This window comes from Emys orbicularis, chromosome 10 (assembly GCF_028017835.1).
Source record: "Emys orbicularis isolate rEmyOrb1 chromosome 10, rEmyOrb1.hap1, whole genome shotgun sequence".
Taxonomy (NCBI): Eukaryota; Metazoa; Chordata; order Testudines; family Emydidae; genus Emys; species Emys orbicularis.
The window spans coordinates 53,075,655-53,094,453 of NC_088692.1; the positions used below are offsets into that span (position 1 = coordinate 53,075,655).

Genomic DNA, 18,799 nt, shown 5'->3' on the forward strand with positions numbered 1-18,799 from the left:
TAGAGTGGAAGAATTACTTCTCATGTCTTGCTTACAACACTCCTGCTAATACATCCCAGAATGATGTTTGCTTGTTTTGCAACAGCGTTACACTGTTGACTCATATTTAGCTTGTGATCTACTATATCCCCCATATACCTTTCCGCAGCACTCCTTCATAGGCAGTCATTTCCCATTTTGCATGTGTGCAATTGATTGTGCCCCTTCCTAAGTGGAATACTTTGCATTTGTACTTATTGAATTTCTTCCTTTTTATTTCAGACCATTCCTCCAGTTTGTCTAGATCATTTTGAATTTTAATTCTATCCTCCAACACACTTGCAACCCTTCCCAGCTTGGTACTGTCCACAAACTTGTACTCTCTATGCCATTATCTAAATCATTATAAAGATATTGAACAGAACCGGACTCAGGACTGATCCCTGCAGGATCCCACTCGATATGCCCTTCCAGCTGGACTATGAACCACTGATTACTCTCTGGGAATGGTTTTCCAACCAGTTATTCATGCACCTTATAGTAGCTCCATCTAGACTATATTTCCCTAGTTTGCGTATGAGAAGGTCATGTAAGACAGTATCAAAAGCCTTACAAAAGTCAAGATCTCTCTCATCTACTGCTTCTTCCCCATCCACAAGACTTGTTACCCTGTCAAAGAACACTATTAGGTTGTTTTGACAATATTTGTTCTTGACAAATCCATGTTGACTGTTACTTATCACCTTATCTTCTAGGCCTATATATTGGAGATGTTTGATAAATTTTCATAACTATCCTTTTGCTCTCCAGCAGCATGGCAAAGACTGATCAGTTTCACTGCTACTATTCAAAAGCTTGTTTGCACCAGTGAAACTGTCAAGAATGTCATTTCAAGCAGTTGCTGCTTAGAAAAAAACTAGCCACAGAGGCAGCCATGCAAGCACTGGGGCTATGTCACAGGGGAAAGACCTTCCCTTAAAATAAATAAATGAATAAATGAAAGTTGGGGTGTAAAGGTAGAGTAAAACCAGTAGTCTCTGGGAGAAAGATAACGGCAAAGAGCTTCTGGACAGAAGAAAGGAAAGACAGAAAGTTCTTTCTCCCTGCCACCCCCTTCTAACAGCTAGATGTGAATAAAAAAGATGAAACCTACTTGTGAGTGCTAGAGACAGCTACCTAGTAGAAAATTCAGTCTCCTCACCTTCTGTCCAACTGTTGGTGGGAGAATAACTGAGCTTCTTCCAACATGTTGCCCCTGGGCTTCACTGTTGCTCAGCCCACACATCTCATCCTCCATAATTACCTCTGGGATAATAACAGCTAAAAAGTATCTTGTAATCTTTTCAAGCCCTGGGCTGAAGGACTTACAACAAAACCAAGGAAAGATATTCTTGTTAAAGTCAATAATTTGGAATCAGGAGTTCCAAACCCAGTTCTACCAGACTTTCAGTGTAACACAGGAAAGTAAGTCTCCCTGCCTCAGTTTCTTCAATCCTAAAATGAGGATAATCTTTAATGTTTGCAAAGCATTTTGTAATCACTGGTTAGAAGATGCTTTAGAAAAGCAAAGTATTGTTAATGGAGCCAGTCATCTCTGCCAGACATTGTTAGAAAACATTAAAATAAAAGTCTAAAAAAGGCATTAACCTTCCATTGTGAAGTAGCAGCCGTATAGCACGTTGCCATGCTTATCTGTGTCTGTTGCAGTTTCTTAGCATTTTAAATACCCATCGCAATCAATGAAATAAGTATCTATATACCTAAGCGCATGTTAAAAATATTCTCAGGAACCACACACCAACATTCTAAAGTGACAGTAAGTGTGCTCACGTTCTATTTCCACCTCTATCATTGATTTGTTATGTGGCCTTGAGCAAGTTAATATTCCTACATGCCTCACTTTCCACATCTGTAAAATAAGGATAATCAGGTCTTGAAAAATCATGGTCACCGACTAGCAAGTGGTCGAAGCCTATCACCCATACACCTGTGAGAAATATGCTTGCCCTCCTTAATCAAATTTCAGAGGCAATGCCTCAGTAAGAAGACCAGCCTCCATCTGCTGGTAAGGGGAGTGCTGTCCCAATTTTCAATTTAGCCTCTAGATAGGAGGTGTTTGATAAATCTAAAGCTGCTTCTTGCTTCCAACATTCCTTTTCTCTCTCTCCCTACAAAGCTTCCTGGCTGCTATGAGGGGGTGGAAGGATGTATTTTTACCCTTCCGCAGCAAGGTATGTGCAATTCTACTACTTCATCCCTCCTGCAAGCAGCTGCTCATAGCTCTCCTGAGCAGAAAGAACATGACACTGACATCATTCTCATCTGTTTTACTGCCGACCCATTGGTCCCTGACAGTAGCAGTGAAACTGACTGTTCTTGTCAATTGTATTCTGCAACTGCTGAGCTCTGAAAAAGCCCAAAGCAGTCTACCTGAAGATTTAAGAGGCTGTTCAGGTTTGTTATATTTTCTTTGCAAACCCAAGAACTAGAAGCTTAAATTCTACAGGAACTAGCAGTTAAAGCTCCCCAGTTGTGAGTGGATTTTCAATCTTGCAGTTTTCAGTATCAACTATCTACCATCTCATAGGACAGTCAAGGTTTATGGAATAAAGAAATTAAAGGACCGCCACCATTCCCCCCCCTTTTGTGCCTTAACAGGTTTGGGGGTTGTATGAGAAGAGGCCCCAGATGCATCTGACCCTCCTTTCCCTCCAAACCCTCATTCCCACACGAGGCCCGGGCTCCCTATCCTAGAGATTACTCCCGGATTTCCTTTGGTGTCTTGTGGGGGTGGCGGCTAGGAAGCCCAGTGGCGCATCCCCTCCTCTCCCGTTACAAGAGAAGTTAGTGGGGAGGAGGGGCTGAGATTGAATAAAGGCTGCTGGGGCTGGTGAGGGACGGAAGCTGGAGGAAGATACGTTTCCCCTGCCCCACCTCCTGCTGGGGTTTGAGTACCCAGGCAGGCCCCCTTCCCTTAGGAGCAAGGGCATGGGGGTGTCCCCTTCCCCAGTGAAGCCCTCACGCACCGCACGAACGGGAAGATGGGATACGTGGGTCTCGGGGCTTCTCAGACCCTCTCTACTGACCTGCCGCAGGATGGCTTTCCGGGAGGGGGGGGGGTCACCCTACGGAGCGCAATCCCCTCACCCCACTCAGTCTCCTCCAGACTCATACACACACACAGCCGCTTTACCCTTCCCTTTGCCCCGCACAGATCTCTCCGCCCCTCTCACACCCTGCCTCCCCGGTCCTCCTCCCCCCGTAGGAAGGCTCCGCAAGGGAATGGACAGTGGGATCGGAGTGAACCGACTTCTCTCGCTTCACCATTGACAGCCGAGAAAGGAAAGGGAGAAAGCCAGCGCAGAACTATTTGATCCGACTGGCGGCAGTATACCTTCTCGTACGTGGTGATGCAATTTTTCAAGGGCCCGGCGGCGGGGTGGGTGCAATGCATGCTGGGAATCGTAGTTTCCCCTTCTCTCGCTCTGAGTACACCGTACTAGGACCATCTCTCAGCAAACCGATAGTGTCTACTCCGCGGCGCCACGCCCTTTGTCACCATTCGAGCCAATCGGCGTGCGCTTTGCGAGAGCGAGAGCGCGCTCATGGCTCGGTGTCCCGTGTGCTCGGGAGCGCGCGAGTGGCTAGATTCTCCTTCCTCCGTGCGCGCAGTAGAGAGAGTGACGGTTGGCGCCCCGCGCGAGGAAGGGGGAGGGACGGTTGGTGTAGCGCGCCGTGGGGGGCGTGGTCTCTGCTTGTGGCCGGCCGCTGGTAGTAGTTAGTTAGTTGTGTGAGTCAGTCCGTCGGTGGGTGCCAGAGTCGGCTCCTCCTTGGGGCTCGGCGGCAGCTGAGCTGAACCGTGACGAACGAAGCCCTCAGCCCTGCCAGTTTCTGGGGCCCCTCAGAGGTAAGGGGGCAAGTACAGCGTGGAGGGGGTAGTTAAAGTGACTTAGGGGCATTTAAATGCCCCTCTGACAGGCTTAGTCCTTCCATTTGAGGGGGAGGGGCTGGAGGACCCAATAGGTCCTTCTCCCGTGGAGGAGACAGGAGGAGGGGAGCTGTGGGTGGGGAGTCTTCCGGGGGGGGGGGTGTAGTTATTTGCCCCCTTTAACCGCGAAGAGGGAAGTCTGATGGAGGCGGGAGGGAAGGAGGCAGAACCATTCACGGAAAATGAATTGGTTCCCCCCTCCCCCCCATGGCTCAGATTTCCTCTACAAGACGCCTCCTAAGTTGGGGTCTGGGGTGGGGGGCAGTAGGAAGGAAGGAAGATACCTACTTCGTCTGCTCAGTGGATTGGTGGAGTAGAAGGAGCAAAAATATATTGGAAATGGCTGATCAATTTTTTTTGACATCCCCGTCTCCTGGGGGATGGGGGCAGGGAATTGAGGGGGAATTGAAGATACAACAGCAATGAAGGACGCCTAATTATCTCTGTTTCCATCCTTCCGCAGCTCGGGATTCATTGCCTGTCTCTTCATTTGCCCCCTCCTCTTCTGTCCTCCTCCCTAGCATCTAGTCCTAAGTGGGCTCCTCAAACTTAAGGGAGAGGTGGAGCTGCTTGTTGCTGAGTAGAGAGGGTCTTGGACATAGCTAAGAGGCAGCGGCAGCTTCTTACAGCTCAGCCCGGATTGAGTCCATAGATCTCTCTCAACTGCCTCTTATTACAGACCAGTTATTTATTTGTAGGCTGGGGAGGCCAGGGCAGTTGCTATTATCCCCCTTGTATCTTTCAAATGATAGGTACCCTGACACTTTTTTTAATAAAGAAACTTAATTTTTCTTTCTCTGTGTATATATGTTTTGCATTTTCAGCATGCTCATTTGCTAAATATGTCGCAACACAGTCTACCTCAGTCTGCAGTTTTGAGATCTTTGTGGGCTGTTCCTCTGTTTCCACTTTCTAGGAATTTTACAAGTAAAACATTGCTGCAGACTCCGATTTATTTCTACTCCTCACAGACCTGGTTTCCTCTCGTTTTTATTATTGTATATTATTGGCATAAAGAAAATGAGATTAAAACTGTTAATTTACAAATGCCAAATTATTTGCTACATTATATTAAGCTTTTCTGTTTTACTATTCATTTGTCCCTTATTTTGGGATTGGCAGATTGATCAGTATGACTCTGTCTCTCCTTATCTCTTATCCTGTTTTACCCAAAGGTTGAGCTGAGTCCAGATATGGAAGGATTAAGAAGTTTATTCATTAGAATCTGCTTTGTAATACTGGGTAGAAAAAAGGTGTTTATATAGTGCAGAGATTATCATTATTTACTGAGCAGCTGGTATCTGACACAAGATGGCTATGCTCTTTTTGGCTGGCACCGGGGAGAAGAAACATGCATTGGTATGCCTCCCAGCTTGGAGTTGATCAGGGCCTCTTCCCTAGAAAGATTGCTTCTGTTTATCTTAGTTACATTTTGGATGCTTCTTTTTGTAGAACTCTGCTTTCTGTGCACTTTGATCAGTTTGTAAGACTCTGAAGTTTCTTCTGTTATTGTAGATGTTTTAAAGGTTGTCTCATGTCTGTTAAAGCACTTCACTCCTGAATTTGTGATTCCATGTGCCTGAAAAATCTTTACAGGATAAATAAAATACAGAATAAAAGAATTCTTTAGAAAATACTAAATAAAACAGTTGCTGTAAGATACAAAATTGAGGTCTTGAGACATTTATTCCAGATTTGATGGAATTCTGGAATTCAAATTCTATAGTTAAATGAAAGCTATTTAAAACTGGTTGTCATATACATATACATATACATATAATTTTTTTTAAATCCTGTCTGTTTCAAGTTAGGTTCATTTAGTTCTGTGTGGCTATATTTGACTGATGATTGACTTGTGTCCTCATTTGGATAGATGGTTTGATTCTGAACAATACACTAAGGAGGCATTTATATTGCTGAATATTTTGCTTTGTAACTCTGACTTAGGTTTAACGTGATTAGTTTGAGCTCTTCACCTGATTTCATATTAGTTTACAGATTTTTGTTCTGCAAACTAGCTACTGATGATTTCTCCAGATAAAGTGCTCTAGCGTGTGTTACAGGAAAACCTCATATTGCTCTCTGCAGTGTTGAAGTATGTAAGAAGTGAATTATCCATTTTCCATGAGTAACTTTCCATGAGTAATCCTACATACTCATTTCTTGATGGCGTTACCTTATTGTCAGAGCATTCTAATGGGTAGCTCCATTCTCTGACTTCCCAAATTACTTTTTAAAAATTGTTTGGCTTATCTTGACTCTGGTGACTCATTCACACATGAACTGCAATGGCAGGTAATGTTGTTATTATTATTATTTTTAAGATATTGGACAGAAGATATAAATTTAAACCAAGAGATGAATCTAGTGACCCAGGAGCGCCGCCAGCTTTTCTGCCACCCTAGGCGGCGGAAGGTCCCGCCCCAAAATGCCGCCCCCCACAGAGGCGGCGGAAGGTCCCGCCGCCGAAATACTGCCGCGGTCGCCGCCCCCCAAATTGTAGCACCCTAGGCGACCGCCTACGTTGCCTAATGGGTTGCGCCATCCCTCTAGTGACCTGAGCAAGTTTAATTCTAGATCTTTACTGATGTTGGTCAGTTTTACCTAGCTACATTAAGCGCAGAAACATGCTGTTAATATTATGGATAGTTTCATTCAAGGACAGAAGCCATTAAATTTACTGCATATTTGTTTAACAAAATAACACATACCATTATGTTGAAAAGTCACAGTGCACTAAAGTTTCCATTCAGTACATTTTATGCTTTTTTGGGGGTGGGGGAGGGAGAAGGAAAGGGGTATATCTGTGCAAAGGACCACTCCACACCTTGGATACATACCTATTTCTGTATACATAACTCCATATAAACCCTTTTTAAATGTTATTTACCTGATTAAATATATATTCTTTTGCATATGCTTGCCAAATAGATTCATTATAATCCATTTAATATATTAGGAAAAAAGGACATCTTTTTGATCTAACATAACTTTAAATGGTAAATTCTCAGAATGGAGAGGGGTAACTAGTGGTGTTCCCCAAGGGTCAGTCCTAGGACCTATCCTATTCAATTTATTCATAAATGATCTGGAGAAAGGGGTAAACAGTGAGGTGGCAAAGTTTGCAGATGATACTAAACTACTCAAGATAGTTAAGACCAAAGCAGATTGTGAAGAACTTCAAAAAGATCTCACAAAACTAAGTGATTGGGCAACAAAATGGCAAATGAAATTTAATGTGGATAAATGTAAAGTAATGCACATTGGAAAAAATAACCCCAACTATACATACAACATGATGGGGGCTAATTTAGCTACAACGAGTCAGGAAAAAGATCTTGGCGTCATCGTGGATAGTTCTCTAAAGATGTCCACGCAGTGTGCAGAGGCGGTCAAAAAAGCAAACAGGATGTTAGGAATCATTAAAAAGGGGATAGAGAATAAGACTGAGAATATATTATTGCCCTTATATAAATCCATGGTTCGCCCACATCTCGAATACTGTGTACAGATGTGGTCTCCTCACCTCAAAAAAGATATTCTAGCACTAGAAAAGGTTCAGAAAAGAGCAACTAAAATGATTAAGGGTTTAGAGAGGGTCCCATATGAGGAAAGATTAAAGGACTCTTCAGTTTGGAAAAGAGAAGACTAAGGGGGGACATGATAGAGGTATATAAAATCATGAGTGATGTTGAGAAAGTGGATAAGGAAAAGTTATTTACTTATTCCCATAATACAAGAACTAGGGGTCACCAAAAGAAATTAATAGGCAGCAGGTTTAAAACAAATAAAAGGAAGTTCTTCTTCACGCAGCGCACAGTCAACTTGTGGAACTCCTTACCTGAGGAGGTTGTGAAGGCTAGGACTATAACAATGTTTAAAAGGGGACTGGATAAATTCATGGTGGCTAAGTCCATAAATGGCTATTAGCCAGGATGGGTAAGAATGGTGTCCCTAGCCTCTGTTCGTCAGAGGATGGAGATGGATGGCAGGAGAGAGATCACTTGATCATTGCCTGTTAGGTTCACTCCCTCTGGGGCACCTGGCATTGGCCACTGTCGGTAGACAGATACTGGGCTAGATGGACCTTTGGTCTGACCCAGTACGGCCTTTCTTATGTTCTTATGTTCTTATGTCTCTTGTGTAATCAGGACAGTCAGACCTTTAGACATGAGCCACACAATGATCACAAGTTATGGTTTGGAGTCACAGATGTTAGTGATTGCTGTTAAGCATCTCTGTCATGTTAGGAAACATGTACACAAAATAAACATATGATCAAAATACCAAGATATAACATGATTTTTGTTTTCTTTTTCTCGGTTGTGGTGTTCTTTCATTTCTGCACCTATGCCTTTGTTCTGTCCTCTTTCTTTTGCGGTCCTTTTTGCTATTTTTTGCCTCTTTTATGCCCTCCTTTCATTCCCTGTTTAGAATTAACCTCCCATTAGTGCTCATGAGCCCCTCCACATTGCCTCCTGGTCTGATGGGAGCTGCTGCTTTGACTCCTGTCTTTTCTTTTCTTCTTTCTGGCCACATTCTGACAAGGTTGTCTTTCTGCTGCTGCTGACTGGGTTGTCCTCTGTCTTGTTTTGCACATGTGGCTGTTGGATTCCCTCTTCTCCTAAGCTCTTGACAAGAGGAGCCCAAGTTTTCTAAATGAATTGTTAAGCATGGTTCACACCGTAGGTCTATGTACTATTAGCTTCCACATTTACTCCAGCTTCCTGAGCTGTTATGCCTGATGGAATCAGAGTTACAGCAAACATTCTGACATTGTCATTGTATTTTGATATTTTACTATAGATGTAATGATGAGAGAGAATCTGTCACACAGGGAAATATTGCAAATGTGAACACTATAAGGAAACTTCTTTATAAAAAAAGATATATTTAAATACAAAAATGAGATTAAAATATCTGATCTGGAATTATAATAATTATAATGTTTTATTCATTCTCTAATGAATTATTGGTATATATTGTCATTCTTGCCAATTCTTTACACTCTGAAAACATAGTAATAGCACGTCTTAGCATTTTTTCATTTGTGTCTTAGTTGGAGCAAAGTTCTAAACGGATATAGTCCAGTCATGTTAGTCCCAAAATGTAGTATTTATTGGGGGGGAGGGAGTTTAAGGGAGTCCAAATTCATTCCATCTACATATATTAGATAGTGTGAAGGTTTTGGGGGGGCGAAATTCATCCCCAACACAGTGCTCAGGCTGAAACAGAGGTTGCAGTCCTTCCAGGCTATTTAGTTAGTGCATTGGGCCATTGAAACTATATCAAAGCATGGCACCTTCCTTGGCCAGCCCTCAGCCTTCCTAATCCCATTGTTCTGTGATGGCCTATGTGGGGCTGGCACAGAGACCATTTCTGGGGCCCGTAGGGGTTTTACAGGCATACTTGTGTGGGTCCTGTTTAGAGCTTAAGTGGAGTGGTGGGACTTGCATTAGCCCAAAGATGAATTTAATGCAGTGTTAACAGAAATTCTTTCATGATTTCCAGCCCCCCCCCCCCACGCACACGTTTTCTTGTATAGTAATGAAAACTCAGACTCCACAGCAGGAAATAAAACTGATTAGTCTAGTTTAATTGTCAAAGCTGAGTGAAATATTACAAGTAAACAGCATAAATGGTGAAGTGAAAATTAGACCTGTAAAATTATTTTACGTTAATATGCCAGAGATGTTGTTGACACAAGTAAAGAATTTATTTTTAATCGGTATCTTCAGCATTTCTATCTAGTTGTCCAATATTATAATTGTGTATCATAATGAAAATGTGGTTTGGTGTTGGTGGTCTTCTGTAACCACAGACTGGCTGATTAGTTGAAATGCGCATAAAGCAAAGTTGGGCAGTGGGAATGGTTCTGAGGTTAGTATCTTTTTTGTAAAGACCCATCTACCATACAAAATTTACCACGTTAAGGAAATAAGTTAAAACAGCAGTAGTGCAAATATTATAATATGGTCTGGTTTTGCCTGTGTAGATGGGACTAAGTTGGCTTATATTTACAGAACTGTGCTTCGTTTCTGGAACCCCTTCACCACTGTTCTGTGCCCCTGTGTGGTTATTTACACCAGTATAAAATGACACTAAGTCAGGATGGTTGTGTTTTACACCCATTTTGCATTCAGAATATGTGAGGTAACCATGAACTGGACTCCTGTTCTTCTGAGGGCTGATCTATACTAGAAAATTAGGTCGACCTAGCTACATTGCTCAGGGGTATGAAAAATTCACTCTTGAGTCTTAGGCCAGGTCTACAGTTACAAGTTTACAGTGGCAATGCTGTATCGGTACAGCGGTGCCGCTGTGAGAGCACTTGTGTAGCTGCGTTATGCTGACGGGAGAGAGCTCTCGTATCAACATAAAATCAGTTCAACAAGGGGCGGTAGCTCTGTCGATGGGAGAGCGTCTACTGCCAACATAGCGCTGTGCATACGAGCCCTTACGCTGGCAAAATTTATGTCACTCAGGGTTGTGGTTTTTTTCATACCCCCTGAATGACAAAAGTTTTGCTGATATAGGTGCTAAAGTAGACATGGCCTTAGTTAAGCTGACCTAAGCCACAGTGTAGACTGTGCTAGGTTGATGGAAGAAATTTTTTGTTTGTTGATTTAGCAACCGCTTCTTGGAGAGATGGATTTACTGCAGTGTCTGAAGAACTCTTCCCATTGTTGTCGTAAGTGTCTACACTACAGTGGTGCAGTTGCAGCATTTCCACTGTAGACATGCCATGGAGGGACTGTATTATGATGCTGCAGTTCCCTTTTAATCTGTAACCTTGTTCTAATCTGTTTGTAATCTGGATTGACTATGGCCTCAGCCCTAGGAAGGCATCCATCCACACAGACTCTACAGTCTTGCAAGTCTCATTGAAGTCAGTCGAACCCCCACATGGATGGATCCCTTACCAAGATCATGGCCCGTGTCTGTTATGTATGGGCCTAGTTTTCAATGAGTTTTTTGAACAGCGTTGGTACGAGACTCTGACAGGTTGCAGTTAATAAAATTATGATGGTGCCAAATGGGCAACATTACAATAGCTGCAGCTGTACTTTGGTCACTAGTGGTGTACATCTGTGCTCAGTTAAGCATCTTTTAAAATTAAAGAAATATTATAAACAGTGTGGGTGAGGTAATATCTTTTGTTGGTTTAACTTCTGTTGAGAGAGACTAGCTTTTGGTCCAGTAAAAGATATTACCTCACCCACCTTGTGTCTCTAATATCCGGGGACCAAGAAGGTTAAAACAACACAGCATATTATAAAAAGTATTTAACAGCATTAATCTGCTATGCATACATTAAAAAACTTTAAAATTCTTGATTATTTCTTATAGGGATTATTATTTTAACTGTCATGGTCCTTAGAGCTGGGGATATTTTATTTATTGCATAGAATATGCATTTTTTCCACCATTTGAGTGTAAAAAAGGGGTATAAAATCTTTAAAAATGTTTTCCATTCATATATATCTTGGAGATAGTCAAGTGGACTTTTTGAATAATATCTAAAAATCCTTTTATATTATATGCCATGTTTCATTTGAGAGCAAGGCCTCAAGGTTAAGTTATAAACTCAAAAATCTGTTGTCAGCAGTTACATTTTAAAAAACAAAAAGATGAAATATAGTGTTGCTGACAGTGCCGATTTCAAGACGACAGATCAATTTCATTGAAGTATTAGAAATGCACTAAATGGATAAAAAGGAAGTCCGTGATCACAACGCAGGCTGCTAACAAAACTTAATAAGATGTGATCTTTTAGGCACCAGTTCAGCAAGGTACTTAAGAACCTTACTGAATCAGGGTCTTAACTAATAGTCATGCTATTCTGGAAAATGAAGTGACTAGCCCAAAATTTGCAGCATAAACACCATTCTCTAGGTGTTTAAAATTAAACATATCTGGATTATTTCATAGTTTTGGAGGAGTTGCATATAAAAATAACCAGTGATGCATTCTGTTGGACATAAATGTTCTTGTATCATATCTTTAAAAGTAAGGAGCTAGGCAATTTAAAAGAACATGTTCTTCATTCTAAAATGTGCTGTGCTTGAGGGGGATTTCTCTGCCTCTGTGTGGTTCCATGCAGTCCCCGGGGTCCACACACAGGGAACTCATCGTAGGATGTGGGAGACGAGGGACTAAACTGCAACCAAAAATTGGTGGGTGGGGGTGAGTGCGTGTGTGTGTGTGTGTCTTTATATATAGCAGGGGTCGGCAACCTTTGGCACGTGGCTCGCCAGGGTAAGCACCCTGGCGGGCCGGGCCGGTTTCTTTACCTGCCATGTCCGCAGGTTCAGCCGATCGCGGCTCCCACTGGCTGCGGTTCTTCATACAATCTGGAATACATCTCCATAAAGTTTACAAATGAAAGTGTAGAAAATGGGATCTTTCTTCAGATAATACATTTTATGAACAAATGCAGACGCTTTAACAGGACATCAGCTTAAAGATACTTTTGCCTAAAACTTGTTTTCCTGTTGTTGTTTAACTTCTACAATCTATATAACTGAAAGAGATTAGAGGGAAAATATTTTTCAGTATATTTACTGGGTGGGTTGGTCAGTTTCTTCTGTTTGTGAGGGTTTTTTTTAAAAGAGCAACAAGGGAGGTAAAAACAATTTTTAAAAATTGGAAAATATAATGTTAACAAAAATTGTAAGATAGATTTAAGGACACATGTAATACTTGAAACTACTATTAATCTTGTTTTTAAAAATTGCCTGGATTTCAAGTTGATAATGTGCCTTTTATAATATGTTCTCTTGAGGCTAATTTAGCCTCCCTCCCACCGAACATCCCATTTGTATTAGACCCCAGTCATTCAGTGAATGTATTGCAAGCTCATCCCTGAGCCCACATGGAGCCCCATTGAAATCACTGGCATCTCTATCCAGGCTCAGGTGTCTGCCCATGCAAGGCTATAGTGAATATAGCAAGATTGTTTAACGGTCTTTTAATTTAGAGGACGTTTTAAAGACTGAACAAAAATAAATCTTCAAGTAATACCATGTTACAAGAGACAAACTTAGAAATATAGTGAGAAAGTGTTAGTGCAGGAGTCTTCCACTAAAGGATTAGTTATTGTACTGTATTGTGCTATCCATTTTTGAAGCCAAACTCCTCACTGATTCTCTTTCCACTCCTCCCCTCATTTTCTAGGATGGATAGTACTGCTTAAGATTGCACAATGTGCCCTGTGTGTGTTTGAAGTCTGAAAGTATGTGTCTAGTGAGCGTGACGCGCGCTCTCTCTCTCTCACTGCCTAGAATGATCCATGGAGAAGATAAGTTTATTTAACAGCTTCTGTATTATAAACCAGAAATGTTTTTAGAAACAGGGAGACTACTGATAGTGAAGGTGCAGAGAATTTAGTAAATAAGCCTCTGGAAAGGAAGGGATTCACATGTAACCAATTGTTACAAGTGTTTGTACAAAATAAGGCTCTGATCCTACATAGACTTATGCTCTATGGGTAATTCCACTGCAGTCAATGGAACTACTCACATAAAGGTGAATAAAAGTTTTTATTGTTGATTTTGTGATTAATTTTTTTTCTCATAAAGAAACAGACAATGAAAGGTACAAAAAGACAGTGCATATGTGTAAGTCTTTGTATGACTGGGGCCTAAATATTAAATGATACTTTATAACATTAGATCAGCAAAATTCTTTTTTTTTTCTTTTCAGATAAAAACTGTGGTACTGTATTTTATTTATTAGCATGTATTTGGGCTGAATGGATTGGAACATCACTTTGAATTTATGCAAAAAAACCCCAAACAAACCATGAAGCTGAGATGAAGATACATTATGAAGCTATCATTAATGTCTTTCTCCTGTAATCATAATATATTAAGAATACTATGTCTAGTTTATTTTATGGTGAGACAGTTCATTTTTGTAAACCAGTACCTCTTGATGCTTTGGAAAGATAATTTGGGATATTCAGGAAGCAAAGACGTGTTAGGGCAGGGGTTCTCAAACTGGGGGTCGGGACCTCTCGGGGTCATGAGGTCATTACATGGGGGGTCGCGAGCTGTCAGCCTTCACCTCAAATCTCGCTTCGCCTCCGGCATTTAGAATAGTGCTAAATATAAAAAAAGTGTTTTTAATTTATAAGGGGGGGTCGCACTCAGAGGCTTGCTTTGTGAAAGGGGTCACCAGTACAAAAGTTTGAGACCCACTGTGTTAGGACAAAGCCCACTGGAGCCTGAAGTGTACCAGCACCTATGAGTTCCTATTGGTAAGACCTTCTTGTAAAATTAAGGTAATATTCCTGTCAAGAGAGGCTGACTGAAACGTGCAGAGCTTAAAGTGCACTTCATTATTTCTCTGTAATCTTCATTGGTGGGGGTAGCTAAATCAGCATTATCATCTCACTCCAATAACCTGTTGGTTTGTGGGTGGTGGTTGTGTTCATGGTTTCTTAAAAGTTAGCTCTATATATCTTCTTAGAGTAGGAGAGAATTTCTCTCAAGGGTTATTCTTTTATGAGAGTTGTTAATAAGGTGCTGCACCATAAAGAATGCTATTCTGTAGCATTCAGAGTACTCCTGCTTAGCCTTAGATAGAGAGATACTGTTAGTAACAGTTGCCATGAAAAACCTTCTGCGACAGCTTTAAGGTAAAATTGAAAAGGTTTTAGACAGATTCCTCAGCTTCAGTGGAGCTTTAGTCATGGTAAGTTCGTGTTGTGTTCCTTGTAATTGTTTGGGGGTTTTTTTTTTTTTCTTTCTTTCTTTTTTTTTTTTTTGGCTTGTTGGAATGTGAGAAGTATCTGATCATTTCTGTTTGCGCAATCACTTTCAGTAGGAATAGCTGAATCAGTTGCTTTTCTCATTGGTGTTATCCTTGTGCATTTGTATGGTATTTAGTGAATACATTCTTTAAATGCTACATTGCAAATCTTAGTTGATTAATACTGTAAACAGCAAGAAGTGGTGCAGTTTAAAAATCAAATTACCCAGTATCCACCCTGTTGTTTATTTTACAAGCAATTAACAAGCTCTTTATTGTGTAATGGTGAAAACATTGCAGTCTTTCCCCTTCTCTGTCCTTTGCAGGTGGACTTTACTGCTTACATTTTACATTATCTTTATCAGTGTAAATCAACAGAGCTATTGCTGAATGATAGAGATAACAACCAACGCTGAGATCTTTTGAAGCTAAATTTGCAGATTAAGGAGCAATATTGTCTTGAAACATGTTGAAATGGATAACCAGCACAATCCAAATGCTCTGTATGGTCTACAATCTGTATGTTCCTATGAAGAGGAGATAATGAAAAATACTAAATAATAATGTTATAAAGCATTCCTCCCCTACTGCCAGAGCACTCGAGGAGATGCATAAATATAATATAATTCAAATGTGAAATCACAATATAAAGATGAAACACAAATGGTCCCCACCCAAAAAAGCAGCATAATTTAAAAATGAGAGAAAGGCAGAGGTTTCACATAAGCTTTTTAAAATTTCATTGCCTTTTATTGTTTCTAAGGTTGTGAGCTCCTGCAATTGCCTGCTTATTGCACAACATAACCTAGCTATGTACAAAGCTGACATCTAAATGTCTTGATATGGAATTGTATAGGATGAAGTTGTGAACATCTAAACAAAATAAAAATCTGTGGAATATAGAAGAAAGCACATAACATTATTTCATCACAAGGATATCTTCAGTGCCAGGCATTATTTAGGAAGAGGGCTATCAATTCAGCAAACAGCCATTGACGCAGTGATATACATGTAATACTTTCTGATTTATTTATTTTTAATTACACTGGTTACCACAGTTAGTTTGCTCTTCTTTTTTTTAAATTTGGATCAAATTGCTAGCACAAAAAGAAGGGGGGAAAAAATCTATTAAAAGATAAGAAAATTGTGCTGGCTTTTGTAATTGCAGTGGCAGTGTAGTCGCAAATGGCTGAGTCATGTATGAAAGATTTATTGTGCAAGTGAAATGATTAAAAATAAGTATCAGTAGATAAGCAACAGAGTGCTGCACTCTTCCAAAAGTCACGATAGGGTTCCATTTTTAGTGCACTCATTATAGAATGGTGGGCATCAGAGTTACAGCAGCATCACATCACAGGCAACTTCTCCAGAGTAGGATATGTTCTTTTTCAAAAGTAACTAATATGCATGAGTTAAATTGATTCTAAATCATTCAAATCAATTTCATTGCAATCAAATGTCAGTCCCTTCAATTATCAGTTTTTAATGGTTGTCTTAAAAAAAAAAAAAAGTCTTATGTTTCAAAACTGGTCTGGTGGGAACATCTCCAATTGTCATCCAAGATTTTTTTTTCTTTGCTTTTTATCCACATAACCAGAAATCTACCTTCACTTAATTTCTAATTGGCTATGTATCTGTCTAATTTTAGGAATTTCTAAAGTTACTTTGGTATCTAAAATCAGTGCACTTTAGTTAGTTGGTATTCATTTTAAACGCCTTGATTTATCTCCCCATGACACTTCGTTCCCCTCATCTTCATCATCACAGGAAGTATATTCTTTTGAGGAGTAGTGATTCTGCATGAGGTCCTATATATAGGCACCTACATCGCTTTTGGAGATGGACAGCAAAATATCTGCTCCACTTTTACAATATTTTTAAGGAGTTCTGAAATTCTTTCTGACTAGCGTTAAAAGTACAAGCAAGGCACAGCACCTGCAATTAGCACCAGTCAGTCTGGGAATTATTGGTTTCCCATGGTATTTATGACGAAGCCATCAATCTGTATCTCTTAACAGTTTCTTCTCTAACAGTATTATTTTGTTGTGGGTGGTGGCTTTCTGATCAAGTTCAGAATGGGAAATTGTCAGACCATGGGGTGTGTGTGTGTGTGTGTGTGTCAAACTGGTTAATTGTGGGTGACAAGCTTAAAAATATGAGCAGACAATCACAATTAAATAAGGATCCTTCCCTAGGCTGGTAATGAGCACATAATGACTGGTAGTTGTGTGTAGCAGTGATATTTCAGTTTCGGATCCTTGGGTGAAAATGACTCTGCCTGTCAAAAGCAAGGAAATATTCAAAGAGAAAGTGGTGTGTCTCTTTGCTTGAAGTTTAATGCAATTGTGTTGTCTGAAATGCTATACATTTAGTCTGAGTAAAGGAAAATGTACTGAAATACAAGTTTTTGTTCTCTTTTCAGGGGAGAAGAGAAGGAAAGCTTCTCATTAGAAAGGTAATTATCTTAAAAATGCTACTGTGCAGCTTATTCCATCCCTAAAGGACAAGTTTAATTGTGGATACAGGGATCTGTGATAAACATATATTTTGGATAAACAATATACAATGTGAAAATAGGGGAAGTGTTGTTTTGTCTGCCCAATTAAGGAATGTTGGAATAAATTAATTTTTTTTTTTTTTGCGTATTTTTTTAAAGGAATAATTCTCCCAGGCTTTGTGCTGTTCATTACATAATCTTAATGCTTTGATAGTTTTAAGCATATGGGAATATTTCTTTCATTGATATCCTGTAAAACTTGGGATGTTTTGCTGTCTACTTCTATACTTCTGAATTTTGAAGAACTGTATTCCCCAAGAGACTTTCTAAATGTCTGCTGTTCTGAGTAGAAAAGACTTGTTTGTTCCTAGTAGTTTCAGATTTCTAAATAGTTATTTGGAATTTACTGCACCAAAAGCTTAAGAATGCATGAAAAAATGTAGTGGCACAAAGAATAAAAATTATTTTCAATAAATTACTTTGCATTTTCATCAACATGCATACTAATTGTGCTTTTGCTCTGATTAGGGTTTTTTGTCTAATTTATTGCTATTGAATCACAGTTCATGGTATCCTTGGCCCGTGAGACAGAGGCTCATGTATAAAATAAGATGGTTGAACTATCCAATGTTCAGTGGCGGATTTAGAGTTAGTTAGGGCCCTATGCTCAGCTTCGTTTTTGGGGGCCCTCCTTGGGGCCCCTCCTTGGGACCCAGCCAAGAAAAATAACTTTCTCTCTTATCTCCCTTCCCCCCACCCCTGCCACCGTTTTCATTCTTTTTTTCTTCCTCCTCCTCCTATAAGTAATAGGAAGTAAATTAAAATGAAGTGAGGTACCTTGATTGTTTTTGTAGTCTAACTTATTTTTTCACAGACCACTTGAAAATCGCTGAGGGTCTCAGTGGACCACTTAATGATCTTTCCAAATATTGTTTGTACCGTTAGCTAACTATTGTAGTTAACTTCTGCCCCCGCAGCTGCCTGGCCCTGGGACCCTCTGTCGTTGGGGGGAGGGGGGGTCATGCCAGGGCACCCTGTGTTTTACTGTAAATCCGCCTCTGCCAATGTTATAAGTAAAGCTAAAATCAGGATTTTGGCTGTAAGGCCTTTTTGGGATGTGGGGGAGAGAGGCTTCAAAAGAGATTGTTTCCCTTTTGGTCCACGTGCTGAAAGTCTCATGGGTTGCGAGTGAAAGATTGCCTCTGGCTTACTGGATATTTTAGCCCAAGGCCGTACGACTTCTGTTGATTCTTAGAACTTCAATTATTTTGTGTGTACTTGTAATCATTATTGCAAATATTCTTTACAGTCTTTCTTATGTATGGATTAAATTTGTTGGGATCAGTGTCTGCAAAATGATGAAGAGTGTTGAAGTTTCATTGATGGTTAATAAATTACTCTGGAGTACACATTTTTGGTGTCCACACTTCTGGTAATTCAGATCGGAGAGGATTTTCAAAATAACTTGAATACATGTTTGTTCTCTATAGAAAATAATGTTTTATTCATTTTTAAAGTGCGGTACATTTTCATATTTGTGAAAGGTAGCCTGTAATTTTTAATTTTATAGTTGAAGTGGG

General features: G+C 40.3%; 1 protein-coding gene across 1 annotated transcript in view; it reads right to left on the reverse strand.

Annotated features, from left to right (window-relative positions):
- The window catches only part of HMG20A (high mobility group 20A), a 79,160-nt gene extending 76,050 nt beyond the window's left edge, over positions 1-3,110 (reverse strand). The window contains exon 1 of the mRNA XM_065412033.1: positions 3,066-3,110. The gene's annotated coding sequence lies outside the window, so the exon portion shown is untranslated. The remainder of the gene's footprint in view (positions 1-3,065) is intronic.
- Positions 3,111-18,799: the final 15,689 nt, after the last annotated feature.